The 16,287-nt window shown below is 41.6% G+C and overlaps 1 protein-coding gene across 10 annotated transcripts in view; it reads left to right on the plus strand.

Moving 5' to 3' along the window:
* Window positions 1-4,417: 4,417 nt before the first annotated feature.
* The window catches only part of LOC109419739 (uncharacterized), a 211,168-nt gene continuing 199,298 nt past the window's right edge, over window positions 4,418-16,287 (plus strand). For 3 of the 10 annotated variants that reach the window (XM_029852728.2, XM_062850145.1, XM_062850144.1), the window contains exon 1: window positions 5,171-6,033. The gene's annotated coding sequence lies outside the window, so the exon portion shown is untranslated. Of the gene's footprint in view, window positions 4,726-5,170; window positions 6,034-16,287 lie in introns of those variants that run through there. The other 7 variants (XM_029852727.2, XM_029852729.2, XM_029852730.2 and 4 more) reach the window with 7 other exon arrangements.

Below are 16,287 nucleotides of genomic sequence, written 5' to 3' on the forward strand. Positions count from 1 at the left end.
TTCTCTGAAATGATCCGCGATAGGAATTCACAGGGTAAACACCTAAATAAAACTAATCACTGCAGCTTGATATTTTTTGTGTTTGTTGTTGGCATTCCCTCTAGAGATTTACCCTTCTTTGATACATAAGCTGTTTTTTCGATAAGCAAAGAACAGTTTATGATTTAAAGAAGAGAAAAACTCTATTTGTAGGCCGAATGGTCATTAGATGGAATCGATTAGAGAACAGCCCTCGGCAAATCAACATATCATTAGAAAAAAAAAACTTTGATAAAAAAGTTTGCAATTTGTTAACGATACAGAACATCCTGTTATTAAAAGAAGGGAAAATTCTTTGGTGTGGACTTGGAATCCATCACTCAATCCTGTAGAAATGTTATTTAAAAGAACATCCTATGATCGAAAGAAGAAAAAAACTCATATACAGTTAGTAGCTCGAACGCCAACAAAATATGCAGCAGTACAACTCGAAAGAACAGCCTTTGAATAGAAGAAGGAAAAATATCCGAAGGATAGGAATATTTTGACCACCAAACAACTTAGTGAGGTTAACACTATTTCTGTAAAAGAAACTCTACCAAATTACCTCTAATGCCATGGACCGAAATCCATAACCCCGAATAGGCCTTTATCCCAAAAGCCACTACCCCGAATGGGTCATTACACCGTTATAGGTAGAGAAATGGATAGTAAGCCGATAGATCGGTCGATTAGCAGGCCTCGAAAGAACAGTCTATTCTAAAAAAAGAAAAATATCTAGAAAAATAGCTAATTTGGCCACCATTCAATTGTGTAAATCTTAACTTGAAAGAAGAGCTTATTATTCAAAGAAGGACAAATCTTTCATGGAGTTAGAAGTTCGTCTGCAAATAAACTATATAACATTCCAACTCGAAAAATAGCCTCTATTTCCAGTTTGGTCGACCAACTCAGCTACAGTACACAGTTGGACTCTGCAAATTCAAAAGATCAGCCTATTTTAAAAAGAAGGCAAATATTAGAAGAAGTAGAGAATACTTGCAGTATGGCTGCTAAATTGTGACTGAGTATATAAATGTATATAAGTAGCTCAAAGCAGCCTGTGTTGTTAAAATGTAATAGCTTGGTAATTGAATAGTAGTTTACGCAACAAGGTGCAGAATGAAGATTTTTACAGCACGAGTCGTACATTTATCCAACGAGGCTTGCCGAGTTGGATAGTTACGACGAGTGCTGGAAAAATCGAGTTCTGCACCGAGTTGCGTACAACGTTTTTGAGGATAGTTTAAAAAAAAAATCATCAAACTGTACACTGATGTTCATAGCCATGTTTAAGACACATTTTTTCAGAGCTGCGTCCAGAAATCACCAAGAAGTTGATCAAAACTGAAAAAAGTGACAATTTAGCATTCGTCCTCATGACTTTCGGCATGAATGATTTTTAGCCGAATGGCTCGATGTCTTTTCGTGCATTCTCACTTATCAGAAAGCTAGCCATTTGACAAGGTCTGGGGCAAGAACTCAATACCAAATAAATTATGATAAAAACGAATTTCGTGGGGGTATGGTTATAAGATCGTCTATTTGAAAGAACATTCAACATATAAAAGAAGGACACATTTCAGATTAATATACTTATAGCTTTCAAAGGAATAACTTCGAAAGAACAGTCATTGCTTGAAATAAAAAGAATTCTGAAATAAAAACTTCAACAACTATATTGTAACAGCATTTTATAGTTCCAAAGAACAGCTAACAATAAAAAGAAGGTAGAATTATTTCTTAAAATATGATTCGGAATTAGCACCAATAGCAAATGTTTATGCATATTTTAAGAGAACACAATATTTTCAAAAAAGGCCGGTTAGGAAAGTATACTGAGCTCTTCAGGAGCCATATTTGAACAGACAAGCGTGCATATCTACACGCTGAATATCAGGCAAACTGTTTGAATCAGCAACCTTTCCCTTCGTCGCAGTTTTCTAAAATGCATTGTATTTGCTTCTTACGTTTCCGTAAACCCTTATTTTTTATTTCTTTTTATTAGGGAATTTTAACTTATGCTAATTCCCTCCAAGTAAACCTTTCATGAATCACAACGTTGCTTAAGATTGCCCAAGGATTACCCTTTTCTAACTGATTAAGTTTTATCGACTTCTAATAAATTGTCCACAATGAATACTTTTTGAGCGACCTCCTGAATGATTTCGGGTTGGCGTTCGGGCTTGTGATGTGGAGACTTAAAAAAAACAAAACATTAAAAAATCATCAAATCAAAATTTCATTTTGACCGCCAGTTAGTTCTGTAGCAGAGTGCTTGATAATCACTTGGCCTGATGATTATAAGGTCTAACGAAAGCCGGCTGTATATCACCGGGCCATAACATATTTATTATTGACAAATCATATGGGGATCAAGTCCACGGTTTTTTTTTTTGCATTTTTCGGGTAAGTGTCGCATTTGGGCAAATGTCGTATTCGGGTGAATGTCGTATTCGGGTGAATGTCACATTCGGGTAAATGTCGCATTCGAGTAAATGTCGCGTTCGGGTATTTGTCGCATTCGGGTAAATGACGTTCGGGTAGATGTCGTTCGGGTAAATGTGTTTCGGGTAAATGGTTTTCGGGTAAATGTTATAGAACCGCTGCAGTTTTGTGGCAGTTATTCGTTCCTGCTCGAGTCCCGGCCCACTGCCGATAGAAGGATCCAGTTCTTCTACAGGGCACTGTAAAATATGACCTGCATTACCAACTTCCAAACCCTGAGACCACCTTTTGGTAGAAACTGACCTTGTGAGGACAAGACTGCCGTAATTCTGCAAAGTGACGTAAGCGCCATACCGGACTTCGACGTCTACTGGTATATATCTGGTGAAATAGTAAAACTGAGGTATGTCTGTTATATTGGGATGTAAGATCTAATTGTAATCTAGCATGTATGGAAGAAAACATTGAGAACGACCAAGAGTTAAATGTATAATAACCAAAAATGTACCAAAATTGTCAATGTCGCTTACGACACTTTGCAGAAGAACGGCAGCAGAGCATTATTGTACGCGCTGGCTCACCATTTTGTCACCAAAATCGAACATCATTCTGCTGGGAACTTTGAAAGACTCCGAGACAACGTAATCTATACGTATACAACGAGTTCGAGATTTACACCTGCTTTCTAGCAATTGTCGTTTCCCTCCGATTAGATTAATTTGTCCACTTCAGATAGACTCGCGGTTAGACTTCTAAGCCGCTTAAGTCACTTGAAGGCAGCTCACAACGTTGGTAACGTGTGTTGGTGGTGGACACTTGAGCATTACTCCGTGGACTGGCGTTCACCCGAACGCCGAAAGGCACTCATCTACCGGTTTCCCCCTGTGTGCTTCGAGCACGCAGTCCTCAACACGAGACGCAATAGACGAGTGCACCGATGAACTGAATTCATCGCGGTCCGAGAATTTTGACACTAGAGCGGGGTCGCTTCCAATCAGAAGTGAAAGATTTCCAATCAGAATTGAACAATTCTGATTGGGAACGACCCCGCTGTAGTGTCAAAATTCTCGGACCGCGATGAATTCAGTTCATCGGTGCACTCGTCTATGTTTACATTTTGCTTCGACTCACCCGCTGCTCGCTGATTTCAGGTGAGGACTCACGTTTTATCACCGTCGTCGTCGTAGTCGCCAACCGGCATGGCTTCATTGGCGGCAACCACCATAGGAGGGATTTGAATGAGTCAGACAACATCAACCAACCGGGAGGGGGAATCGGGGTGGATTGCACCATCGCAGTACCTATGACATATGGACGACGATAAACGCGTGGATATTCAGTTAGACCATGTTGAGGGTGACGAATTCTATTCCGTTACAGTCTAAGAACTTTTCGTAATGGAAATTTCCTTGACTTCCTGGGATATAAACTATCTTCATGTCTGCCATACGATATACACATGCAAAATAATCTTTGGCAAAGAAAGCCTGCAGTCAAACCTTCAGTTAACTGTGGAAGTGCTCATAGAACAGTTAGTTGAGAAACAGGCTTTGTCCCAGTGAGGACGCCAAGAAGATGATGAAGAAGAAGAAGAAGGAGAAGAAAAAGAAGAAGAAGAAGAAGAAGAAGAAGAGGAAGAAGAAGAAGAAGAAGAAGAAGAAGAAGAAGAATAAGAAGACGAAGAAGAAGAAGAAGAAGAAGTTGTGTTCGGAAATCGTCTAAGAACAAGTTGGACCTTTCATCAAACAGGTACCTTGTGCCCCGTGCTCCCTCACCTCCCAATTTCTTATTATTCATCGCGTGTATCACCAATCAAGCAGCTAGCCCGGTCGCTCGCATCCATGTGAGCGAAGCGAGTGAGTACCACCACACCGTACCATACCTTCTTACCATCTAGCTTAGGTCTGACTGTGATTCCTTCTGATTGCAGCTAGCGGCGAAGGTGTGCAAGCAATAGGCTCAGCAGCGCCACACGATGACCGTCTCGTCGTTTGGTTGTGGAGCAGACTGAAGTCTCTCCACTAGTCAACGATGACGTTTCGATGATGACGGTCGGTGGTGGCTTATCGCGCGCGCTGTGTGTTGGTCGTTCGTTCTTGCGGTGATTGTTCCGAAGCATTAGCTCGGACTACGTACGGATCTTTGGGTTCTCGTGAATAGTTTATGGGAATTGCTGGTTGATGTGTCACTGTTATTTTTTGTGGGATTCTGTGTGAAGAACCAGTGACAAATATTTTGTGCTTCTAAATAGAAGGAACGGTAAGAGTACCAATTAACGGCCTTGTTGTCCTTTATAAGGCATGGACGTACCTGAAGATTACAGCAATTTCCGGTAAAGAAAAAAAAACAAAAGCAGATACAAATGATTAAATGGAGAATAATGGACATATAAGGATCAAAATCTGAGGAAAACAGTGGTAGCTTTTTCTGTTTCATACTTCTTTCACCTTTTCCATATTTTAATCGTTTTTCTAGTTTTTTTTTATCATTATTTCTATATTGCTATATTTTATACTTTTGTATTGATTTTTTTTGTTCTTATATTCTTTTCTTATTTTATACACTCACAGTTATATTTTTTGTATTTTTATTTTTTTTTAATTCTCTTTCTTTTTTAATGGTCTTTCTTTTTATCTATAACTCATGTTAGTTCTAAAGCATTCGAAACACACTTTTTTTTTTTTAATTTTATGAATTTCATCAGTTTATCCATAAAAAGCAGCAATCATGTCCATGTGTGCTACGTACTCTTATCAGTTCTCGGTGACAGATTTTGTATATTTTACCTGAAGAAGTGAAAAATCAACCCAAGTTGGTTACAGGTGAACGCGTGCACTCAGTAGTGATTTTGTGATTCATGAAATTCGAACACCAAGTGATTGTGCAACAAATCAGTGCCTTCTTAGAAGAAAGGCACCCCGAAGATAGCGGCGTTGAAAGTGCTACGCTCCGCCGTAAAAATCAAATCAATGCATGGTGCAACGACATTCGATGTTGTTCGACGACAATGCTTGGGGGTCACAGCCAGATAAGAGACCACACATGCGTGTGCTAGCTCGAAGAATGTGCGTTGACGATCACCGGCGGTGCTGGCTGAGTTTATCGTCCATAAATTGCTCAATACGCTTCACCGAAGAAGATTATTACCGTCCGTGGCGGTCTTCATTATCTGTGTCATCTACAGCGAGCAAACCCCTTTCATTGCCGAAGCAAGTGAGTGAGTGAGTGAGCGGGGCGCCTTGTGACATAATATAATCAATCATTACTACTGGAAGCGAGCGTCGAATGCGCTTCGCCAGGTGAAAATCAGAAGAAAGGCAACGAAACGAACGGCGGTGCGGAAGTTCTGCGCGTCCGAGTGAAGACGGGGTCAGTCAATCAGTCAGTCGGTCGATCGGACGGACGAAGTTAGACGACGAACGACGGACAGTAGTCAAGTTATTGAATATCATTAGCACGTTGTTTTTTGCGCTTATTGCTGGTTGCCGCCTTCAATCAACGGGACTTTTCGAGTACGGCCGAGAGTGTCGAGTGTTTAGCAGCGTGGAATTGAAATTGGAAACGAAGGTAAGGGCATGTGTTTGATAATTAAGTGTGCTGTAAAACAATTGCTAATGGAATGTCGATTTTTATGAAGGACATCAATCAATGACACTAAGAACTTGTGATGGAGGGTTTTTAGAGCTACTGGGTAACCTGTAAATGTTTTAGTATGCTGTTCTTTTGCTCACACATTAGCGACTTTTATGATGCGCTTCTACGCACTTAACGTCGATCGTAATTTCTCGGCTGTCTTAAAACCGATTGAGTTAAGTTTGTTATGGTTTTTCTTAACCATTTTAACAATTGTTAATAATAATTGGTTTGAATGTAATTGTGAAACTGCGGTGGGTATGTATTTACAGGTACGTTCCAAAATGTTTGCCATGAATACTTGTTATTTATAGCTTGAAGTTTATCTTAAGGCAACGCTTCCATGAATAAATTTGAAGTAAGTTATCACCCATGTCGTCATGGTCAATGACGCAATATTGGATTTATTTTATCCTTTCATTAGTTTTTTTTTGTTTTTCAAAGCTGTGGATCGTATTTCATCCCTCCCTTTTATCAATTTATCAATTTAGCTCTCTCTCAAATGGGCGCAAAACCTCCTCATCTTTTCGCATCAACAGAAATTACAAATTCAAATGATGACAAAGATTACTTACGGCTAATATTCACTTATATACTCTTAAACTTAAACTTAAATTTATACACCATTTAACAAGCCTACCTATTCCGTACAAATACTTCATTAAACAATCTTTTTATAACTGGACGTGACAAATTAAAATCGAAAACGTGATAGCACTGATTAAACAAACGAGACATATTGGCAATGGGTTCGTTGTGGCCATAATTGGTACTAGAAGTAGGAAGACGAAGAAAACTGTGCGAACGTAGATTACGACGACGAATATCAATATTTAACAAATTCAAGATACTAGGACAATCAATACGAGACTGTAGCACATCAGATACGAAACAAGCCTTAATGACATTACGTCGGTTTTCGAGGATCGGTAGATTGATCAGTAAACACCGATCTTCATAACGAGGAAGATTGAGGGGGTCGTTCCAGTGTAAGTGACGGAGTGCAAAGCGAATGAATCTGCGTTGGATGGATTCTATTTGGTTGACGCTATTTCTATAGTAAGGAGCTCAAACGACAACCGCGTACTCGAGTGTGGAACGGACTAGAGAGCAGTATAAAGCCTTTAGACAGTAAATGTCCGTGAAATGTTTAGCAGCACGAAAGATAAAGCCTAGGCATTTAGACGGTTTGGAAGTTACATACCCTATATGATCTTTGAAATCAAGTTTACTGTCCAGAACAACACCTAAGTTCTTTATCGACGAGACCCTATTTAGCTGTTCTCCAGCGATGGTGTAATCGTATTGTAAATATCAGAGACCTCTTCCTTCCAAACGAAATAACTGAGCATTTTGACGGATTCAAGCACATACGATTTAGAGAGCACCAGGAAGTAAATTTATCTAGCTCGTTCTGTAGAACTGTGGTGTCGCGGTGAAATAACCTGTTTCAAAATACAGTTTGAAATCGTCAGCATATGATAGTTTTAAACATTTGAGTTCACCGTTAACATCATTCAAATAAAGTAAGAATAAGAAAGGTCCAATATAGAATACAAAAAATGAATCTCGGCTCCGTAAAGCGTTGCACGCGATTGAGCCATAAATAAACGAACTAGTTAAAAAAAAAAGAAAGGTCCAATATGGCTACCCTGCGGTACACCAGAAGCGACACGAAAAGGAGCAGAAGTTGTGTCACCTATTTTGACTGACATAGTTCAACCAACTAACTAAATAAGAGTGAAGCCAGTCTAAAAGACTGCCATTAATCCCAAGGCGTTTGGCTACCATGATTTGGTGGTTGACTTTATCGAAAGCAGCCGAGAAGTCGGTGTAAATTGCATCGACCTGCTTGTGATCCTCCATAGATTTCACAATAAATGACGTATAGGCAACTAGGTTTGTGGATGTTGAGCGTTTTTCGATGAATCCATGTTGAGTCTGAGAGACGTAGTTGGCACAATTATGTTTGAGAAACCCCAATACGACGAGTTCGAATAGTTTGGACGTAGCACACAAAGCTGCGATTCCTCGGTAGTTGACAATATTATCCTTTTTGCCTTTCTTATAGACAGGAAACACGAATGATTTCTTACAGTTACTTGGGAAAAGGCCAGAAATTATGGAGCGATTGAAAATGGCGGCTAATGGTGTCGCAAGAGAAGTGTAACATCGCTTGAGTATAATGGCAGGAATGCCATCAGGCCCGGGATTTGTAGACGTCTTAAGTTGAGCGCAAGCGGATTCGATTGTTGATTCAGTTATGTATGGATGTGGACCGGCAGCTGGACGATAAGGAACTTTCGAAGCAGCATCATTTACTTGATTTGGTGCGAGATCCTCATTCACAAAGACAGCAGCGAATTGTTGACGAAAAAGTTCACAAATGTCTTGAATTGAGTGAGCTTGATTGTTACCTAAGCTCATAGTTGATGGTAGGCCCTTTTCCTTATGTTGATCGTCAATATATGACCAGAATTTTTTGGGATTGTTTTCAATATTACCTTGGATTCGACGAAGGTAGGCGTGGTATAGTTTTTTGTTCAAAATCTTATACCTGTAACTGCATGTATTGTAGTAGGATTTCAAAGAGTTACTGCGGTGTTTAGAATATCTCTTGAGAGCTGATCTTTTACGGGATTTTAACTTTTTCAGAACGTGATTAGATCAAGGAGGATTTATAGGCGCTTTGTTGACAACTTTAGGAGTACATTGATCGATAGCATATTTGACGATAAAGGTGAAGGCGTCAACGGATGTGTCAGTATTTAAATCATGTAACAAGGTAGTTCAATCAATCGAACTAAGGAAACGGTTCATTTTCTCAAAATCCGTTTTCCAAAATTGGTAACGAGTGTTCTCTCTAATAGGGACAAATTCTAATGGAATATGTTTCTTAATGAATATGTGTAGTGGAGGATGGGACATGCTTCACTATAGGAGCAGGAGCCTCAGCTACAGGGACATCTGGCAAGAGATCTTGACTGATGTAGCAAAGATCAAGTAGTCGATGATTGGAGTTTGAAACAGCGTTAAGTTGTACGAGACCTGCAGTGCTATATCATCCAGTAGATGTTTTTGAACCAAATTCAAGGAAGAACAACTGATGTTCGGGTATAGATAACCTGTACTACTTCGAAGCCATTGGACTGATCGAAAGTTGAAGTCTCCTAATATCACTATCTTGTCTGTTAAGGACATGCGAGAGGTGATCCAAGATAACGTGTCTGAGCATAAAATGGTTGGATCATTAATGCGATCGGGTGGAATGTAGATCACACAAACATATAAGGCATGGCCTTCAGTTTTCAGTTCAACCTATAACTGTTCGATCGGTGCAGTATTAGGTGGATGAAGTAAAATGCATCTTATATTAGAACGGACTGCCAGAAGAACTCCTCCGCCTGAGGTTTTAGTACTTGTGCGCTCGGAACGATCCACTCGAAAAACGGAATATGCGGTGCCAAAAATTTGCTCGGAAAGAGTGTTGTCATTGAGCCAGGTCTCAGTAAAGGCATACACATCATAAGCGGCATCGGAACAAGCGAGTCTGTAGTCACAAAGAGCGGTGTTCATTCCCCCTAGATTCTGATACATAGTAGCATAGTATAGGGGATTCTGGGGTAATACGCACCACTTAAGGAAGATGCGTCCAAATGCATTTAAAAAGGCAATAATTTATTGGTTTAATGCATGCATTCATTGCATATACTTTCATTCTAAGAGAAACCAAACAAAATTTCAGCCTTAATACAGTTCAGCTCTTGAAAATAACGTTTTTTGTAAAGACTATCATTACGGCTTCGTATGTTTATGCGGGGCAGTATGCACCCTTGCTCGGGGTAAAATGCACTACAACAATGGGGCAGGATGCACTCAAACAAAGGGGCAAGACGCACCACAACATTGAGGCAAGATGCACCGTCGAGTTTAGAAATCTTTTTACTTTTTAGACAAAATGCATGTTTTATAAGGTTTTAAGACAAACAATAGCTCAATTTTGTTTGCGATTACTTACAGAGCACTCATAGATATGATTACAGCTTGTTTTCTATAGGTGCGTTTTGCCCCAACCAATGGAGTGCATATTGCCCCAATCAATAGCAAAAAATAAAATAGTTTAAAACATATAATTTACGTAGATTACTGTTTAAGTTATTTTTCCTATGCTTAGCATTGCCCTCAATGAACTGAATAAACACAACAGCATTAGATGTTTGGTCGATTTTCACCATCAAATCATTCGACAAACGATCGGGAAAATTACATCAGAATCGTGCTTTTCAATTTTATTCATTTTTCTCACTAAGGCTGACACAAATTTCGATTTTCTCTTATGTCACCGCCCCCTCGGAAAATTTTGGTAGGAAAACGACATTTTGAGGGGGGACACAAATAAATTGTTTAACAAATTTAAAAATTTTATAGTGAAATTTGAGTCGCCGAGAAAATTTGCTAATAAATCCGATGAGTTTGATTATTTTGCCTAATTGTTTGGGTAACTTTTCATCAAAAACGTTTATTATTTATCATGCCCCCCCTTGACGAGTCAATGAGCAATGTGACAAAAGAAGGAAATGGGATTTGTTCCACGTAACGCAGATATGTAAAATTTTCCAGATGCTCATTTATTAAGACGTTCTATTAGACTGATAAGGTTTCAAAGCTCTAAAACCGATAATCCCTGAAAAACAAAGGGGGTGCGTTTTGCCTCGACAGTGCGTATTACCCCAGATGCCCCTACCATCTAGACCAGTGAGGTTCGGATCCGAGACATTGCAGTTTTCGGGCGTTGACCTATTATGCGCTGGGAGATCATTTAGGGAGCTCGGGATGTCGTATTCTGCTGGTAGCGACGTTTGTCTTGCGGTCGATACGGTGTTGTTTGTGTTAGGGAAATTTCACTGTTGTCTTCTAGGTATTCCCCAGAAACTTTTTCTGATAATTTGTGTAGAAATTTTATCTGCGAATTGCATCCTGCAATTCCATCTTCCAATTCTTTTAAAATGTCGTTATGGATTCCATCATGAATTCCTTGAAGGAATCTCGAAACTTTAACTAAGGATTATTCCAAGAAATCTTTGCGACGATTCAGAAGATTACTCCAGCAAATGCTGTCTTCAGGAATTCTTGTTGAGGGCTTCTCCAAGTAATTACTTCTTGGGATTTCTCTAGAATCATTATAGATTTCTTCTGGGAACTTCTCCTGGATTTTTTTCCAGAAGGTCCTACAGGAGCTTAATTTGGGAACCAGGAATTCGATCTAGGATTTTTTTTCCAGATACTCCTTAAGGATTCCCAAAAGCATCCCTTGAGGGAACCTATCAAGACATTCTGGAGAATATCCACAATAAATTCCTGGGGGAATTCTTGAAAGGTTTCCTGGATGATTCCCAGAAGCAATTCAAAGCCTTAACTGCAATCGAATCTTTGTTAAATTTTATCGAATAAATTTGCTTTTTTATAAACTTTATGAGAGCTGACTAATTGTTTTTATCGCTTCTTTATACTATTCGAGTGTTGTTGCTCAAAGCTAGCTCTTTCCTAAGTAAGTCGAACTTCGTACAGTTGATTAGTAAGTCTTCTACTATTAACTCTGATTTGCAGATGTCACAGTTTCGTGAACTGTTTTTGTCGTACAAGTATTTTTTTAATTGTAATAGGGTATCGCGCCACTTGGGCGGTGGCTTCTATATTCGTCTGTTTTCCACTATAACTCAGTCAATTTTGAACCAATTGACTTGAAATGTTGTACACGGGTAGATACCATACCTATCTCACCACATTCCAAAAGTTGTGTCAATTGGTTCAAATTTGACTGAGTTATAGTGAAAAACAGAAGAATATAGAAGCCACTGCCCAAGTGGCGCGATTCCCTAGTCTGTCCGATTCGAAATCTGGATAATTTTTTTTTTCGAGGCGATTTTCTCTGTCTTACCATTTACAAAACGTTGATTTACTTTTAGCTGTAAGAAAGTAGTTCTGTTGATAGACCATTGTTCCAAAAAAATGTCTACAAAGTACAGAGGGATGAATCGGTACCAGGAGCAGATTGAAATAGAAGTCTGGACGATCGCCCGCGTTCGGCAGCATTATTTGCCAGCTCGTTTCTTGGGAATGACCTGGTATCTAGCAAACTGTAATACTTTTCTGGGCGGATGTTTTTTTTCGAATGCCTGTAGAAATGGATAGCATGATTCTCTTTTTTCGATTGCGGTGATGCAGCTTGCAGAATCAGATAATATAACGGTGGAAGCATGACATGCAGCGGCTCAGATGTGTAGATGCTACATTGGGGTTGAATGCTTCTTTTGACACAAATACTGGATCCAATAACTCTGACACCGACTTCTGTAGCACTTTTTGATCCATCCGTGAAAATCTTAGTATTTATGGTCGACGTACGGTGTATCTTGAGTTGAGATAATCTTTGACGATGGTTCTGGCGATCCTAGTACTTTGCCCTTTCATATTGAAAGGTCCGTTAGTATTCGTGGGAGGTTCTTTGGGCGACGACCGACACGTTGTAGTTTAGCAATATTTGTGATGTTATTTCCTGCAGCGTTGCCTAGAACATAGTTTATGAATTTATTTATTTAGTATTACATCAAATTTAAGATAAAACTGAATCAATAATATTTCTCCATAATACACGGTTCGTGGCTGCCGTTCTCCATCCTCGGTCACGCCCGATGCTCGCCAATTCACGTTCCACCTGATTCCTCCATCGTGCTCTCTGTGCTCCACGCCTTCTTGTGCCAACCGGATCAGTCGCGAACACCAACTTTGCAGGGTTGTTGTCCGGAATTCTTGCAACATGCCCTGCCCATCGTATCTTTCCGGCTTTGGCCACCTTATGGATACTCGGTTCGCCGTAAAGTGCAGCGAGTTCGTGGTTCATCCTTCTCCGCCACACACCGTTTTCCTGCACACCGCCGAAGATCGTCCCTAGCATGCGTCGCTCGAAAACTCCGAGGGCTTGCAGGTCCTCCTCGCATCACACCTTCCAGAGCGATGTTGAAGAGTAGGCATGAGAGTCCGTCACCTTGTTGCAGTCCCCGGCGAGATTCGAATGAACTAGATAGTTCACCCGAAACCCTTTCATCGTTCACCGTTCATCGTTGCTTTAATCTGTCTAGTCAGCTTCCCAGGAAAGCCGTTTTCGTCCATGATTCTCCATAGCTCTGCGCGGCCGATACTGTCGTATTCCACTTTGAAGTCGATGAACAGATGATGCGTTGGGACCTGGTATTCACGGCATTTCTGGAGGATTTGCCGTACGATAAAGATCTGGTGCGTTGTCGACCGGCCGTCGATGAAACCGGCTTGATAACTTCCCACGAACTCATTCGTTTTAGGTAACAGACGACGGAAGATGATCTGAGATAACACTTTGTAGGCAGCATTCAAAATAGTGATCGCCATGAAGTTCTCACATTCCAAATGGTCACCTTTCTTGTGAATAGGGCAGATTACCACTTCCTTCCACTCCTCCGGTAGCTGTTCGGTTTCCCAGATCCTGACTATCAGCCGATGCAGACAGGTGGCCAACTTTTCTGGGCCCATCTTGATGAGTTCAGCTGCGATACCATCCTTACCAGCTGCTTTGTTGGTTTTGAGCTGGTGAATGGCATCCTTAACTTCCCTCAGCGTGGAAGTTGGTTCATTTCCGTCCTCCGCTGCACTGGCGTCGTCGTTTCCTCCGTTGCCGTGGGCTCCCGTGCCTACGTTCTCCACGCCGTTCAGGTGCTGATAGAAGTGCTGCTTCCATTTTTCGATCACCTCACGTCCGTCCGTCAAGAGGCTTTCGTCTTTATCCCTGCATATTTCGGCTCGCGACACGAAGCCGTTGCGGGATGCGTTGAGCTTCTGATAGAACTTCCGTGTTTCTTGGGAACGGCACTGCAGTTCCATTTCTTCCCACTCCGCTTCTTCCAGGCGGTGCTTTTTCTCCCGAAAGAGGCGGGTCTGCTGTTTCCGCTTCTGTTTGAAACGTTTCACGTTCTGTCGAGTCCCTTGCTGCAGCATTACCGCCCGCGCTGCGTTCTTCTCCTCCAAAACCGTTTTGCACTCTTCATCGAACCATTCGTTTCGTCGATTCCGTTTCGCGTACCCGATGGTGCTCTCTGCTTCGTCGTTAATGACTGCTTTCACTGTACTCCAGCAGTCCTCTAGAGGGGCCTCATCGAGGGCGTAGTTTGATTATCACCAGATAGTGTTCGGAGTCGATGTTGGCGCCACGATAGGTCCTGACGTCGATTATGTCGGAGAAGTGCCGTCCGTCAATCAGAACGTGGTCGATTTGAGATTCCGTCTGCTGTGGTGATCTCCAGGTGTAACGATAAGGGAGGCTGTGTTGGAAAAAGGTGTTACATATGCCCTTGTTTATGGAGGCGGCGAAATCAATGAGTTGTAGGCCGTTTACGTTCGTCTGTTGGTGGGCGCTGAACTCTCCAATCGTCCGTCTGAATTCCTCCTCCTGGCGTATCTAGCGTTTTAATCTTCTATGATAATCTTGACGTCGTGGATTGGTTAGCGGTTGTACTCGCGTTCGAGCTGCCTGTAAAGTGCGTCTTTGTCATTATCAGTGCTTCAGGAGTGTGGGCTGTGCACGTTTATTACGCTGAAGTTGAAGAATCGGCCCTTGATCCTTAACCTGCACATTCTTTCGTCGATCGGCCACCAAGCGATATGGCTCTGCATATCACCCATCGCGATGAAAACTGTTCCCAGTTCGCATGTGGTGCCGCAGCTCTGGTACATGGTATGATTACCTTTAAACGTTCGCACCATGGATCCTGCCCAACACACCTCCTGCAGCGCTACGATGCCGAACCCGCGGTCCTTCAGTAGATCTTAGCTTGAAAATGGCTTTTCTAGTCTTGACAAAATTCAAATACAACTATTTAATCTTGTCCGACGTTTCGGTCACATTTAGGACCTTCCTCAGGGACCTCAGTTGAATCCAAAACTTCAGTAGATCGGCGAGTATGCGGGTGCTCCTAGATCGAGATCTGGGATCGAGATTGGCAGTTCGACGTACCGAGTTTCCAATCGCAAGTCCTTGATGATTTCGGTGGATTGACTCTTTTCGGTGACGTCACCGAAAAGAGCCAATACACTGAAATCAATAAGATGCCACGGTGATTAATCCTAATCAGTGCAAGCCCTTTTTGCTCGCTGGGGTTGTTGCCGTTGGTCTCGGCTCGTATTAATCTGTTGCTGATTTTCCGTTACAATGGTTTCTTACGGCTGGCTCGTAGAGCCTGACACCAACCCCCTATTTTCCGGAGGACCATAGTGCTCAGTTGGGCTTAGAGTCTTTCCCTGGCACTCAGACGTTGATCAGTCGTTACTAACATGGGGATCAGAAGCGAACGTGTGACTTGAAAAACTCCCGTATGAATTCCTTGTTTTAAGACTTGTCTAAATACAACTTCAATACGGTATTTCATATGCAGAGTTAAGTTCCCATATTTGTCGACCCACTTGCAGAGAAACCTATTCCAACTGTCATACATTCATCACACATCGTTGTCGCAAAACGACGAAATGGAAAAGAAGACCCGCACGTTCGGTTCTCGCACTGAAGAACTAGGTACTTGCGTCGTGTATCAAATAATAGCACCACAGCTGTTGTTTAAGTTTCCGCCCATTTGGTTGTAATTTAACAACGGACGCGTGCCATACCGACCAACGACGACGACACCAACCAGCGAGCGTGTGCCCATTCTCGCTCTCTCCGTTATCTGTTTCCGGTTCAGTGTGTCGCACCCCTCCGCGAACACACAATTGGTGAGAACGCAACGCGGTTGGTTTCTTATTTTCCGATCCTCATGCTGTTGCGATGAGACACATCCTCAACGTGCGCCCCCACCCAAACGAGAACGAGGATCATCGTCGTCATGTGTCGTTGGTCGACTCGACGCTAGACGGTCGGTCGCAGGAAAGTATAAAGTGGTTAATTCAATAGAAGTGCTGCGGAACAAGGAACGTGATCCTTATGGAATTTTTAATGGAAATGCGTTGTTCGGAACGGTTTTTCGGATTGTGTTTGGAAGGGTGGGTGCTCAGCGTATAAAAATAGAAACATTTTTCGAGGACGATGATGAATGGGCTTTGATGAGGGACACTGAAATGTGGATAACATATGTTGGTTTTGAGGGAAAATTGTAATTACAGGCTCGT

The sequence above is a fragment of the Aedes albopictus genome, chromosome 2, assembly GCF_035046485.1.
Source record: "Aedes albopictus strain Foshan chromosome 2, AalbF5, whole genome shotgun sequence".
In the NCBI taxonomy this organism is placed as follows: Eukaryota; Metazoa; Arthropoda; class Insecta; order Diptera; family Culicidae; genus Aedes; species Aedes albopictus.